At 34.9% G+C, this 13786-nt stretch overlaps 1 protein-coding gene across 3 annotated transcripts in view; it reads left to right on the plus strand.

Moving 5' to 3' along the window:
• Positions 1 to 13786, plus strand: part of GNGT1 (G protein subunit gamma transducin 1) — a 173612-nt gene that overhangs the window by 115800 nt on the left and 44026 nt on the right. The window contains exon 1 of one of the 3 annotated variants that reach the window (XM_054692348.1): positions 5845 to 5870. The exons of the other annotated variants lie outside the window; for them this stretch is intronic. The gene's annotated coding sequence lies outside the window, so the exon portion shown is untranslated. Of the gene's footprint in view, positions 1 to 5844; positions 5871 to 13786 lie in introns of those variants that run through there. 3 annotated transcript variants of the gene reach the window in all.

The raw sequence follows: 13786 nt of genomic DNA on the forward strand, positions 1-13786 counted from the left end.
TAATTAAAAAGGGCACCTGCACCCCTATGTTTATAGCAGCACTATTTACAATAGCTAAGCTATGGAAACAACCCAAATGCCCAAAAATAGATGACTGGATCAAGAAGATGTGGTACATATACACAATGGAATATTACTCAGCATTCAAAAAAGATAAACACATGCAATTTGCAGCAACATGTATGGCACTAGAAGGGATCATGCTCAGCAAAATAAGCCAGAAAGAAAAAGAAAAATACCGGATGGTCTCACTCATAGCAGGAATCTAGAAAACCTAAATAATGGACCAGGAAAAAGAATAACTGTAAGAAAGAAAAAATCAAAATCAACAAACAAGTATGAACCAGGGATACACTGTGGGGGGTGGGGGGCAGGGAAAGGAGGGATTGGGGTCAAAATAAGGGGGTTGCAATTGTATGGGGAATATAAAAATAAAATTTATTTTAAAAAAAAGAAGAAGAATAGAGTCAAGAAAACTGTAAAGAAACCAGAACTCTGATCAAGCCTAGGCAAATCTAGTACTATCTCTAGAATTTTTAATGAGCCCAAACACTAACTTTATAAACAGTTGTTAAGTGATCCCAAATGTCTCCAAGAATACAATCTTTTATCTTTGTTATATTTAAGATACAATGCCTCTAAAAGCTGCTTATTGGTAGCAATCATAAAGTTTGTGCAGGTGCTCTTTGGAATTGATGTTTCTGTGTCCTTTGGGTAAATACCTAGGAGTGGAATTGCTGGATCATATGGAAGCTCTATGTTTAGTAGGTCCAGAAATCTCCACACAGCTCTCCATAGTGGTTGGATCAGTTTGCACTCCCACCAACAGTGCAGAAGAGTTCCTTTTTCTCCACACCCTCACCAACATTTGTTGTTGCTAGTTTTTTTTAATATGTGCCATTCTCATTGGTGTGAGATGGTATCTCATGGTAGTTTTGATTTGCATTTCCCTGATTACAAGTGATGTTGAACATTTTTTCATATGCCTGTTGGCCATTTGCATTTCCTCTTTAGAGAAGTTTCTTTTTAGCTCGTCTGCCCATTTTTTGACAGGATTATTTTCTTGGTTGTTGTTGAGTCTCATCAGCTCTTTGCAGATTTTTGTGATCAGTCCTTTATCATTAGTGTTGTGTGCAAAAATGTTCTCCCTCGACTCTATTATTCTTATTCTCATTTTCACATTTTAAAAATTACTTTGAGTGAAACTTTTAACAGAGCTTTAAACTGGTTAAAGTTTTTACTAGAGTACACAATAAATTTTCTCCTTTCACCATCAGGCACAAGTCCTTTAGGATTTGTAGGTTGACATAAGTCATATATCTGTCCCTGAGCCAGTTACTAGGCAAAAAGGTAACATTCTACTGATTAGCTTAAGACAATTAATGCCCATCCTTAGATTTTTCAAGACATTGTCAACCAAAAGCCCATATTTGCTTCAAAGTCCTAGAAGTGGTAAGATTGGGGCCACAAGAAGATTCTAAGAAAAGAACCACAATGTTCACCATTATGTTATTTATTAAATTTTATAATTGCTCCCAGAAGATATAATATTTGTTTTGTAATGTAAGAATTCACACATGTGGAATGCTTATTTTTCAATTTTGGCAATTTATAGTCATCACTTTTATTTTCCATCTAGCCCGGAATACCAAGTCAAATGTTGGGAACAGGAGCAGAAAGGGTTATGTCACCTGAAAAATGGTAGTAGTGATAGTATCTATTTCATAGACCTGCTCTAGGAATAAGGTAGACCTATCCTCCATTAATAACTAAAGTAAGTTATCTTACTAGAAATGAAATAATAAAAGAAGAAAAATAGAGAAAGGAAGAAAAAATTATTAAAAAATAATGTCTGAATATTAGTCATTTGTTTATTCTTTTGTTTTATAAATTATGTTTCACAGGCGAAAGAAGTCATAAGTCTGTATGATCTTATTCTAATTTTATGTACAGGAAGCATTCATGATCATTAAATTAAATATGAAGGAGGACAATAGTACAAGAAGCAAGGTTTCTATACTTCACTTAATCAGGTAAAATGATGACACCAGTATACTTCATTAAGTTATATATAATGTAATATCCAGCGCTAACCTTAGAAAGCCATTTAGAGAGATACATTCAAAACACTATAATCAAAAGGAAATTCTAAAAAATGTTCAAGTAATTCCTAAGAAAACAGAAAAATAGAGCAAACAAGAAATTTAAATGGCAGTGTAATCGTTCATATATAAATATGATTTTTAAAATGTCTAAATGTTGCAATAGATATGATACATTGCTAGCTGGAATGGGAAATGGTACCACCATTTTGGAAAATATTTTGGCAGTTTCTCAAAAAGTTTAATGTGCAATTATCATAAGACCCAGTAAATTACCTTCTGGGCATTTATCTCAGGAGAATAAAAATTTATGCTTACACACCAAAAACTGTGCATAAATGCTTATAGCAACCTTATTTATAACAGCCCAAATTGAAAACCATCCAGATGTCCTTCAGTAGCTGAAAAGTTTTAAACTGTGGTACATCCATAACATAAACTACTATTGAACAATTAAAAGGGGAAAAAAAAATCTATTGATACAACCAAAATCCTGGGTGAATTGTTGAAACAAATATGCTGCATAAAAAAGCCAATTACCGAAGGTTACATGCTGCATAATTCCATATATTTATTATTTTTGAAATGACAGTATTGCAGGGCCTCCCTGGTGGCCTCGGGGTTAAGTCTCAGTGCTACCACTATGAAGGCCCACTGCAATGGCCTATGTTCAATCCCCTGGCCAGGCAGCTAACCCACATGGTGTAGCAGACCTCTCCTATCTCACCCGCTGCTCCCCTCAGCAGTGTATTTCAGTAGTTCCTCCTGTTCTGCTCCCCACTCTGTCTCTGGTGAATTCTCTCACACCCCCACTTCTGGCCTGCACCCCAGTTCTATGCAAAAATGAGTAAATAAATTTTTTTTTTAAAATGACAGAACTACAGGGCCTCCCTGGTGGCGCAAGGGGTTAAGCACAGCACTATGAAGCTAGATGCAGCCTCTGCAGCACGAATTCTATCCCTGCCAGCCAGGGAGCTACCCACATGGTGCAGCAGACCTCTCCTGCCTCGCCCTCTGCTCCCCTCAGCAGAATATTTCAGTCAATCTGCCTGTTCTGCTCCCCACTCTGTCTCTGGTAAATCCTCTCACTCCCCACACCTTTGACCTGTACCCCAGCTCTTGTATGCATAAATAAATCAATCTTTAAAAAAATAAGACAGAACTACAAAATGTAAAAGAACACTAGTGGTTGCCAGTGATTAAGGAGGGGAGATGTCCCTGTAAAAGGAGAGCAAGAAGTATCCTGGTGATAATGAAAATGTCATGTTTCTTGACTCTTTCATAGCATACTTTGTTTGCCTCCCTGTGAGAAATCTATGTGACATTTTATAAAAATAGATCATTGAGAGAAAACCAGTCAACAAAGACAAAAGTTGGGCAAAGAAATAAGACTGATAATGCTAAGTAAATTTGAACTGCATATAAATGGATTTATAGAAAAAATAGCTGACTGTGGTAATGGTGACCCTTCAGCCATTTGAGAAACTCTATATATGCAGACAAAAGTACACGATCACACAAATAGAAATTGTGACTGTGATGATAAAGAGGTCATAGAGGCAGTAATGGCAACAAAAGAAAAAAGGCCATGTCGGAAGTTTAAGGTATATGTTACAACATTGAAAGTACAAAGCATAGAATTTTGGAAGCTGATTCAACAACAAAAGCATAACAGTTTACCTTGGCCTAGGAAAGATGCATTCTCTGTTTTATAACTTTAGTGGTAGTAAGAAGCTTAACTATTAAAAATACTCTCAATACATTTTTAAAGACATGTAATCCTTCCATTCTCAATAATTCATCACAGATCTCCCACTACCAAACACCCATAGTCCTTTGTGCTCATTGTTTCTAGTTTTAAGTTGGTATATACTAAATAAATACTGGAATTTTAAAAAATTCCCCTATACACTCATAATCTACATTAAGAGAATTTTTCATGCATTGACAAAACTGTTAAAAGACCATAGAACATCATTATTTTCCCATTAACTATTAAGATTGTTTAAATTATGTCAACATACGGAGTCATTTTTTGTCTTTATACTACTATGCAAAGTGAGAACTCTTTATAATAAAAGGTTCATCTTTCCCCCAAGGACTTGGGAAGCACCCTTATTTCACACACTAAGTTTCTACATGTATTTGTATCTATTATTGAAGTTCTCATTTTATTCTATTGATCTCTTTCTTCATGCATCAACACACCTTAAATTATAGAACCAAGCTCAATAACATGGTTATTTCTTTCCAAAGATTGTCTGGCTATAATTTATGAACAATCTTGTTTTAAAAAGAACATTTTTACTCTTCCACTTTAGTCTGCATGCCATTTGTTTCCCCTCTTTGCCTTATTACATGTCTAGAACTTCCAGTATAATCCTGAATAGAATTGATGAGGGTCAGCATCCTTGCCTTATTGTTAATATTGGGTGGAAAATCTTCATATTTAAACATTATGAACAATGCTAGCTTTAGGGTTCACACTCACCTCCCCTGGGTGTTTTGTGAGACTAAAGGAGCTGCCATTTGCATTAACTAGTATCTTCAATATGAGATCTAACAGAAGAGCTAAGTGTTGACCTCCTTATATGATTCCTGGTATTCCTCCATTAAGTAATATATTGGACTTAAATTGTGATATAAAAATTGTTGAAAATTTCATCTGAGTTATTTTATCTCTTATTCTAGTGGTTTATCTCTTACTCAGTTTGATTTTAAGGAGAATTTAAAAAACACTGTTACCTTCTCACATGGTGATGTAAAGAGTTCCTCAGAGATTCAATTTTATTTACTAAAGAGAAGAAGGGGAGGAATAGAGATAGGAGTGATGGAGAGGTAGAGATGACAGAAATTGAGAGAGGTTGTTGGGGGAAGGAAGGAGAGGAGAAAGGTATTTCTTCCATAATTAGAGGCAAATGATTACATTGGGAAGATTGCTTGCCTGGAGGAGTCAGAAGGAGGAGATTGTTCAGTCTATTAATAGAAGATAAAGCACTAGAGTGCTGTTAATGTGTGCAGGAGCAATTAATTCTGGAACTAGCAGCATGACAGGAAAATCCCCATAAACAAATATGAAGTGCATTATTGGGAAGTCAGATGAAATGACCAAAAGCTAATATTAAGATATTTTGTCTCTAGACCAGTCTAAGAGCTCATTTGATGCACTACATAGCCTAGGGATAAAATTGACCACATGTGAGTAGATTCATCTTTGAAGACATATTCCTGGCTCAGTTGAAACTCAATAATAAACAAATAAGTAATTTATTTTAAATCAACTAAACAGAGCCCAGAGAGATTAATTTTCCATTTCTTCAAATTCTTGCACTTATTCACTCCAAACAATTTTGACTTCTCACATTTAGTGCTTTGAACTTAGCATAAATGCTTTCTGAGGCAGAACCAAAATTACTAGTTCTAGCACTCTTTGGAAGTTTTCTTGGAGGGTGCATGACATCTGGAATCCTAATCATCAAGTCTCTAATTTATAAAGGGAAGCAAATGCCTCAAAGGCAAGTGTAAGAAATAACCCCCAGGAGAGTGTAAGAAATAACCCCCAATGTAAGTTGAAATAAGGGATTGGAGAAGATAGAATTGTTTTTGAAAAACAATGGGTTTCTGATCAGATCAGAGATTTATTACTTTCCATAAATCCTTTTCAGTTAATATCCTGGAAAACAAAGGACTTGAACAAGAGACATTTATTTTGACTTGATCACCTACTCAAGACATTGTAAGATTCCAGGTGCACCAAACTTCACCCAAGTAGGTCACTGTTCAGCCCCTCACATAAAGGGGTGTTCTTAAACCGGAGAAAAATATTTTTCCCATCATAATTTGGCAAATGCATTGTCAGTACCTTCTTTATATACTTAAATTCTGGGTTTCATTCTGTTTCCTGTTACCTTCTTGAGCTTCAGCCAACTCTATAATTTCCAAATAACTTGAGGAAACACAGATTTCAGTAATTGAATTTTATCTTTATTGTTATGTATGGTTATGATATTGATTCAATCATAATTTGCATTACTTGAGGAGAAAAAGTACATTTGTCTACAAAGACCCTTTAACAACTTTAACACTGGGAATTTTGCTCTGTATACTGTACAGACCAGCTTATCAAATGTGAGAGAATACTCAAGAACTGAGGTATGTGATTATCTTTATTGCCTGGATATTGAAGTGTATCCCCACTGAAATGAAAGTTAATTGGGATACTAATAGATGTTTGAAATGATCCAAGGAAATATGTGATGAAACTTGGTTTTGACCTGGTAAGCCATGTAAACCAGGGGAGTGACTGGTTTTGTTACCTCAGGGACTACTTTGCAAAATGTAAGAAGTTTGCCAGACATCTGTTCCTGAGAGCTAAGTTATTATTTTACTGTTTTCTATTGTTGTTTTGTGGAAAAATCTCCTAGACAGCCAAATATTTGTGCTGGAATTATTTTTCTTTTCCTGTCTCTGCCAGACACAAAAGCCAAGAAAACATTCTAGTTGTTTGCACACCCCGGAGTCACATATATATGGTCAAAAGGCAGCACTATATGAAAAACAGAAGCAGAAAAAAACAATTATTTTAGGTAATAAAGAAAGAGGAAAGGAAAGGGGGGAAGTAGAAGGAGATATGAGATGGGGAGGGAGGAAGGGAGGGAGAAGATTTTTGTTTTGCTTGGCCATTTTTTCACTTTTTTACTTAGGACAATGTTAAATATTCAAATTATTTTCATCTTATTAGTTTCAGATGGTCATCTTTGGAAGAAAGATTTTTTCTTTTGCATGTTCCTTCTTATATATATTTCACTTTTCCGATAATACACCACACACACACACACACACACACACACACACACACAAGGGTTGTCATTTTCTGCAATAAAGTATTTTTTAATTATATACATTGTTTTCTTAAAACAATGCTATTTCAAATCTAGTAGATACAATATATTAAGAGTGTAGTGTAAATATAATTTCTGTGTGTCCTGGGAAACCAAAAAATTCACTTGACTTGTTTCATTGCTAGATTTGCTTTATCGTGGTGGCCTGGAACCAAATCCACAATATCTCTGAGTTATGCCTGTACTTCCCTATTTGAAAGTTACCAAAAGAAATCAACTGAAAGAACATTTCCACATATGTGCTCCGGACTTTAAAGACAGGATGAGTTGGAAAAGTGTGAAAGGCATATCCCATGTAAAATAGAAAATAGAGAAAATCCTTTAGGAAAAGGTACTAGATGTCATGGAAAGTTCAATGCAAAATATCCCGTAAAATAAATCTCTCTTCTCCACAACTATGGCTCAGTGTCAAAAAAAGTGGCATGGGACAAAGGAGTTCCATGTAGGATTTTACTTGAGAGAAAGCAATTTCAGCTACTAAAATTGGAAAACCACTGGATTAGGCAGTGTTCATAGTCTCTTTCAGCTACAAAATTCTGTGATGTAGGAATTATAAGAGCAGATTTATTCATTATAGTGAACAATGTACCCTAGGCAGAACATATATTATGATTATCAGAATAATGAAAATATAGTGGGAACCCATGTTCATTTCCTAGATTTTACAAAATGTTAGATTAAATGTCCTCTTCAACAGTTCTTGTGAAGCCTCAGGCCTATAACGTGACTGATTTTGCTAGTGTCCCAGCAGTTTGCCAGTGGGAAGTTACCTTCTATGATGAGGACCACTTGCTTCATAGCATAAAAACACATCTTTGTGTGGTATACATATACAATGGAATACTACTCAATAATCAAAAAAAAAAAAAAAACAAAACTCGTTCCATTTGCAGCAACATGGATGGAGCTGGGAGGGGTTATGCTAAGTGAAATAAGTCAAAAGAAGAAAGAAACATGGAATTGTTTCACTTATAAGTGGAATATAGGAAAACCAAACAAAGAGTCAGGAAAAAGATAAAACTAGCAGGCACACTGAAGATCTGAGGCACACAGCAGGGGAGGAGGGGAGAGGGTTCCAAACAGGGGTGGGAAGAGCATAAAGGACTATGGTGATGGTTCACAGTGCTGTTGTGGTGGGGAAATTATGGGGACTACACCTGAGGGGAGAAATAAAATACTGTACAAAAAAGAACAATGATGTAAGAAAGTAATAATATGTAAATAAATTTTAAAAGATAATAAAACACATCTTTGCACAAATATCTCAAGAACATTGTTTCAGTGAGAAATTAGAAAAACGAATTAGGTGAGAAAAAAAATTAGGTGAGAAATTAGAAAAATGAATAGAATAATATTAAAATTTTAAATATTCATTAATGAAGGGATCATCCAAGAAAACGCCATAATGACTTTTGTTGAGATTTACACCTCTCTGGTGTCCTAACACCCTAACTCAGGTAAAGCAACAAAGGTTAAAAGTTGTTGATATGAAGGGAAACCCCGGGGACAGAATCTGATCCGTTTTAATAGACACCTTCTATTTCCTTTTATCACCCAGGCATGGTTCCTGTCCTCTGCAGAGATACATATGATTCTGCCTGTCAGACTTTATTTGGAAACAGGAACTGCCAATCTTGTTTTGTGATTTTTAGGCTTACAGGAGTCTTCTGCAGAAACCCACTCTTAACTCTATTAATTCTAATAGGCATTATTTTCCTGTCAGACTTTTCATTCCCCTCATGACTATTCCAGAGAAACTACCTCCAAATTCAAAGACTTGAAGATTCAAAGATGTGCCTCTATTTTTCCTACTTCCTTACATCCCTCTTCTCTTAGGCGTTTAGATTCTTTTGGAGGTGGGTATTCTAATCCTAAAGCTCTGTTTTGTCTTCCTATTGGCCCATCTCCCCCTAGATATTTGAAATTTTCTATTTTTTTTTTTAATTTTCTATTTTTTATTTGGCCATGTTCAAAAATCTCTTCCTTCACAACTCTGGATATGATGTACTCACTAATAGCCTTTTAATATTACTTAATTCTTTTTTCAATTATTACTTTCTTTCTCTTCCCACAGTGTAAGCTCCTTTTGACCTGAAATGCAACTCTTAAAAAGGGTACTAAAAGTATCCACCAAAAGCCATGGTGGACTTTACAAATATTATATTTGAGAATTATGTACCTATACCTAATAATTTGTAGAATATCTCTGCCCAAATTAAAAGAGTTTTTTTGGCAAATATCTGGTTTACAAAATACAGACTTAGGTTATTTCCTTCCCCAAATGGACTTCTGTCCAAAATTATCCACTTGGCTTATCCTGATACCTTAATTTGTCATACAAAATGCAGTTTAGTTTAGCATTATAAAAGTCTAGTTTATATAGTTTTGTTATTTTTTTCCTGGAACATGGGCTGCTACATATTTGCTAAGAAGTCATTATAAAAATGAGGTTGAAATAAGTAATAAGCCAAGTGAAAGATTTCCATGTTGCCATGTATCAGATACATTACCTATGTGTGTACACAGACAGGTTGGCTTGGCTTACTCTCATCCAGCCCACTCTAGGAATGGTTATTTGCCTTATTGAACATTAGTCTCTCAATGCTCATCAAAAATGCACTTTTAACAATTGTTAGCATAAGAAAACACCCAAAGCAAGCGTATCATTTCTTTAAGAATTTACTTGTATAAAAACAAAATCAAAGTATTTCTTCTTACTATTAATATCCAGCATCCGTTTAGCTTATTCCATCCAAGTAGTTCAAAGTGATTGTAGTTTAGAAATAACTAGGAGTAAAATCTCCCTTAAAAATTTATTTTGAAATATTTTAAACATAAGTTTGATATATTTGCTAAGGAAATGATTTCTAGTATTTGTAAGTTAAGTGATTTAAAGTGCAGTGTATACTTAAAAGGAAAAATAAAGCCAAGTACATAACTACTTCCACTGGTCATCTTCAGGTAATTTCTCCTCTAGTCCTTGACTGACAACATAATTAATTTTTATAATTCCTCTTCATCTATTGATTAAAGGACCTAATATTCCCACATGGTAACTCACTCAGCATGAGAAATTATGTACATCTCAAGCATCCTATTCATAATATATGTTAGATTACCAAAGTGATCTCTGAGGCCAGTGTTGTAGATTGTATTAATGAAGGTTTTTCCTATGTATCATATGGTTTCAGGTCTTATATTCAAGTCTTTAATCCATTTTGAATTAATCTTTGTACATGGTGTGAGATAGTGGTCTAGTTTCATTCTTTTGCATGTGGCTATTCAGTTTTCTCAACACCATTTGCTGAAGAAACATTCCTTTCTGTGTTGTGTGTTCTAGCTCCTTTGTTATAAATAATTATCCATATATAGGTAGATTTATTTCTGGATACTGCATTCTATTCCATTAATCCATATGTCTGTTTTCATCCTAACATCAAATTCTTTTGATTACTGTAGCTTTCTAGTATAGTTTGAGGGGAGGGAGGGTCAAACCTCTATTCTTTTTTTCTTAGGATTGTTTTGACTATTCAGGATCTTTTGTGGTTCCACATAAATTTTGTAATGTTCTATTCCTTGAAGAATGCCATTGGAATTTTGATAGGGATTAGTTCAATCTGTCTGTTGCATTGGGTAAGATGGCCATTTTATAATAGCAATGTTAATTCTTCCAGTCCATGCGTACTGAATATCATTCCATTTCTTTGTGTCTTCTATTTCTTTTAACAATGTCTTATAACTTGAGACTTAGAAGAAGTATCTTCTAATAGAGGTATTTCTCACACCACCCTCCCGGGGTGATTTTCATTCTGGCATTACTCTGCTTCATGCTACAAGGTACCAGTCTGCTTACCTACTTAAAACACTGTCACTGTTGGGTAACTGCTTTCATCACATTTCCACCACACTGCTACTTAATCTAACCAAAAGTGAAACCTGCTTCTGTCCTTTCCAAACTCCCTTTCTTAGGGAAGCATCTGATTATATCTGTACTGTCTATGGTAGACTCCCCCCAAAGAGGTGGAGCATGTAATAAATGCTGCTTCTCTCCCTTTTATGAGTTAACAAATCAAATTCCTTCACCAGAATTTGACTGAGAAAAATCAATTCATGTTTAGTCATACCTACTTAGCTTTAGCTCTCCTTTACTCTAAGCCAGCTCATCTCAAAGAAACTTCTGCTGCATTTCTAAAATATTACCTTTGGTAGGAGTACATCCATCTATTCCTGTAAAAGTGCTCAGATGAGGGCCTCCCTGGTGGCACAAGGGGTTAAGTCTCAGCACTATGAAGCAATCTGCAGCAGGAGTTCAATCCCTGACTAGGAAGCTAACCCATATGACACAGACCTCTTCTGTCTCAACCCCTGCTCCCCTTAGCAGAATATTTCAGTCAGTCTGCCTGTTCTGTTCCCCACTCTGTCTCTGGTGAACCCTCTCACCCCCGTACCTCTGGCTTACACCCCAGCTCTTGTATGCATAAATAAATAAATCTTTAGGAAAAAAAAAAGTTCTCAGATGAGCACCTTAGAACACTGCAAGGTCTTGTTCCCAAGACTTCTTAAAACAGAACCCCTTGCTCTGTCTTAAAATTTCTCATCATGACTGCTCTCTGCCCTTTTTCCTGAGGGGGTGGCTGTATCAGCCACTCCCCTTCAGCCTTGCCCATTTTAGGTCACAGTTCTATTTTGCAACAGAGTTAAACTGATTGCTCCATGACAGTTGAACTCTTGGCCCTGCAATAGAAAAACTGATATTTATGTACTACCGAATATGAGTTCAGCATTCAGCAATCCAGATCTTTTTAAGAAAAGCTACTGTTTTTCCCTTTTAACATAAGAAATGTGAAATTATTCTGAAAGAATAAAATAGACTTTTTTCCCTAACAAATGTAGTTTTGTAATTTCTATAGAAAATCAAAGTATCTATTTGCAATCATCTGCTATTCATATTCTAGGAATAGCTTTAATAAGAAAAGGCAAAAAGTAACTACTATTGCATGCTAACTGTACTTCTTCTTCCTCCTTTACATTTTGATTCTCTAAGTAATAGACCTAAATCTCCATAGAATGTAAACTGATTTTCTCTCTCACTCTATGTAGTTGAAGAACATGTATGACTTTTCCGTGAATTTAGCATTTTCTGTTTCTTTACCTATGGAGACAGAATATTTATAGTATTTGATTTATAGTTTCACGGTGAACAAAGTCTGTCTGTACAAGCCTCTGTGGTTGAAATTAGTGATTAATCTCCAGGTAAGAATGGAAACATGGCAGATAGAGGAAGTCACAGTACTTATTTTCTGCTCAAAATAAATAACTATTTAAACAAGAAGCAGCATAGTGAAACACAGATTAGTTTCTGCTTTTTATTCCCAAGGGAGGAAAAATTAGTGACATATATGTATATCTGCTTTATCAGGTAGTTACCAAAAAATTTCATTTACAATTCCTTTTTACAAACCAATGAGTCCACCGTGAAAGAGGGAACTATAATACAAGCATTTGATGAAGCTTTGAAATGTGATTGCTCCCTAGAAATTCATTCATTCATTCATTCGTTCATGCATTCATTCAAAGAATACTTATTGATTGCCAATTTGCAAGACACTAAGCATTTAAATCTAAAAGGGAAGAAAAGAGACAATGAAAAAGCCTCCAGTGAATATATCCGAAATTACTAAAATGCTCAGAAAATATGGCTAGGCTGTGGAGAATAAAGTCTCCATACTAGTGAGCTGAATTTAATAGATTTTTTTATGTTTTATTCCCTTCATCATAAAATGGTTTAGTGATTGATTTAAAAAAGACCATATAGGAATTCACATTTCAAAAAAAATTACAAATTGGCAATCCATCTGATTGTTCTGCTAAGTGACTGGCATGATATCAAGCATAGACAAAGGCACAGAGCAACTAGAACTCCTACATTGTTAGAAATGCAGCTTGTTACCACTTCTTAAAAAACAAATCGTCATTATCTTGCAAAATTGAACACAAACATACTTTATGCCTTCCTGGTATAGAAGTCACTAAGATAATTGTATTGTCTTTAAGAAGGTGCTGTAATTTCATAGCTTTCTTGCTTGTTTTCTAAATGATTTAAATCAAGTTATCTTCTCTGACATGACAAAATACGTTTGAAAACTTTCATAAATTATTTTTAAATTAATGGACTTTAATATTAGACTTACTAGAAAAATCGAGCAAACAGTAAAAAGAGTTTCCATTTCTCCCCTCTTCTACATATATTTCCCCTATTATTAACATCTTACACGAATGTGGCATATTTGTTATAATTGATGGAATGTTAATGTTAACTAATAGTCATAGTTTGTTAGGGTTCACTCATTGTGTTGTATAATTCTCTAGGTTTTGACAAATATTTAATGTCCTGTATCCACCATTATTGTGTCATACAGAACAGTTTCACTGTCCTAAACTTCCACTATATTCTACGTGTTTATCTTTCCTTTCCCTCTCCTCAAACTCCTGGCAACCACTAATGCGTTCATTGTCTCTATAATTTTGTGTTTCCAGAATGTCATACAGTTAGAATCATATATGAAATAGCCATTATATAGTCAGTATATAAAGCAATATTTATTAAAGCTTTCACTTAGCAATATTTATTAAAGCTTTCTTTTTTGGCTTGATAGTGCTTCTCTTTTGATTACTTGCTTCCAGATTTTAGTGAATCTAAGTAGAGCTGTGATAAAGATTTCAGGGCAGATTTTTGTGGAGACATGCTGTAGGGGCAGGACTGGACATGGGACAGGTTTTCTG

Source organism: Talpa occidentalis, unplaced genomic scaffold (assembly GCF_014898055.3).
Source record: "Talpa occidentalis isolate TD23 unplaced genomic scaffold, MPIMG_talOcc4v2.1, whole genome shotgun sequence".
NCBI lineage: Eukaryota > Metazoa > Chordata > Mammalia > Eulipotyphla > Talpidae > Talpa > Talpa occidentalis.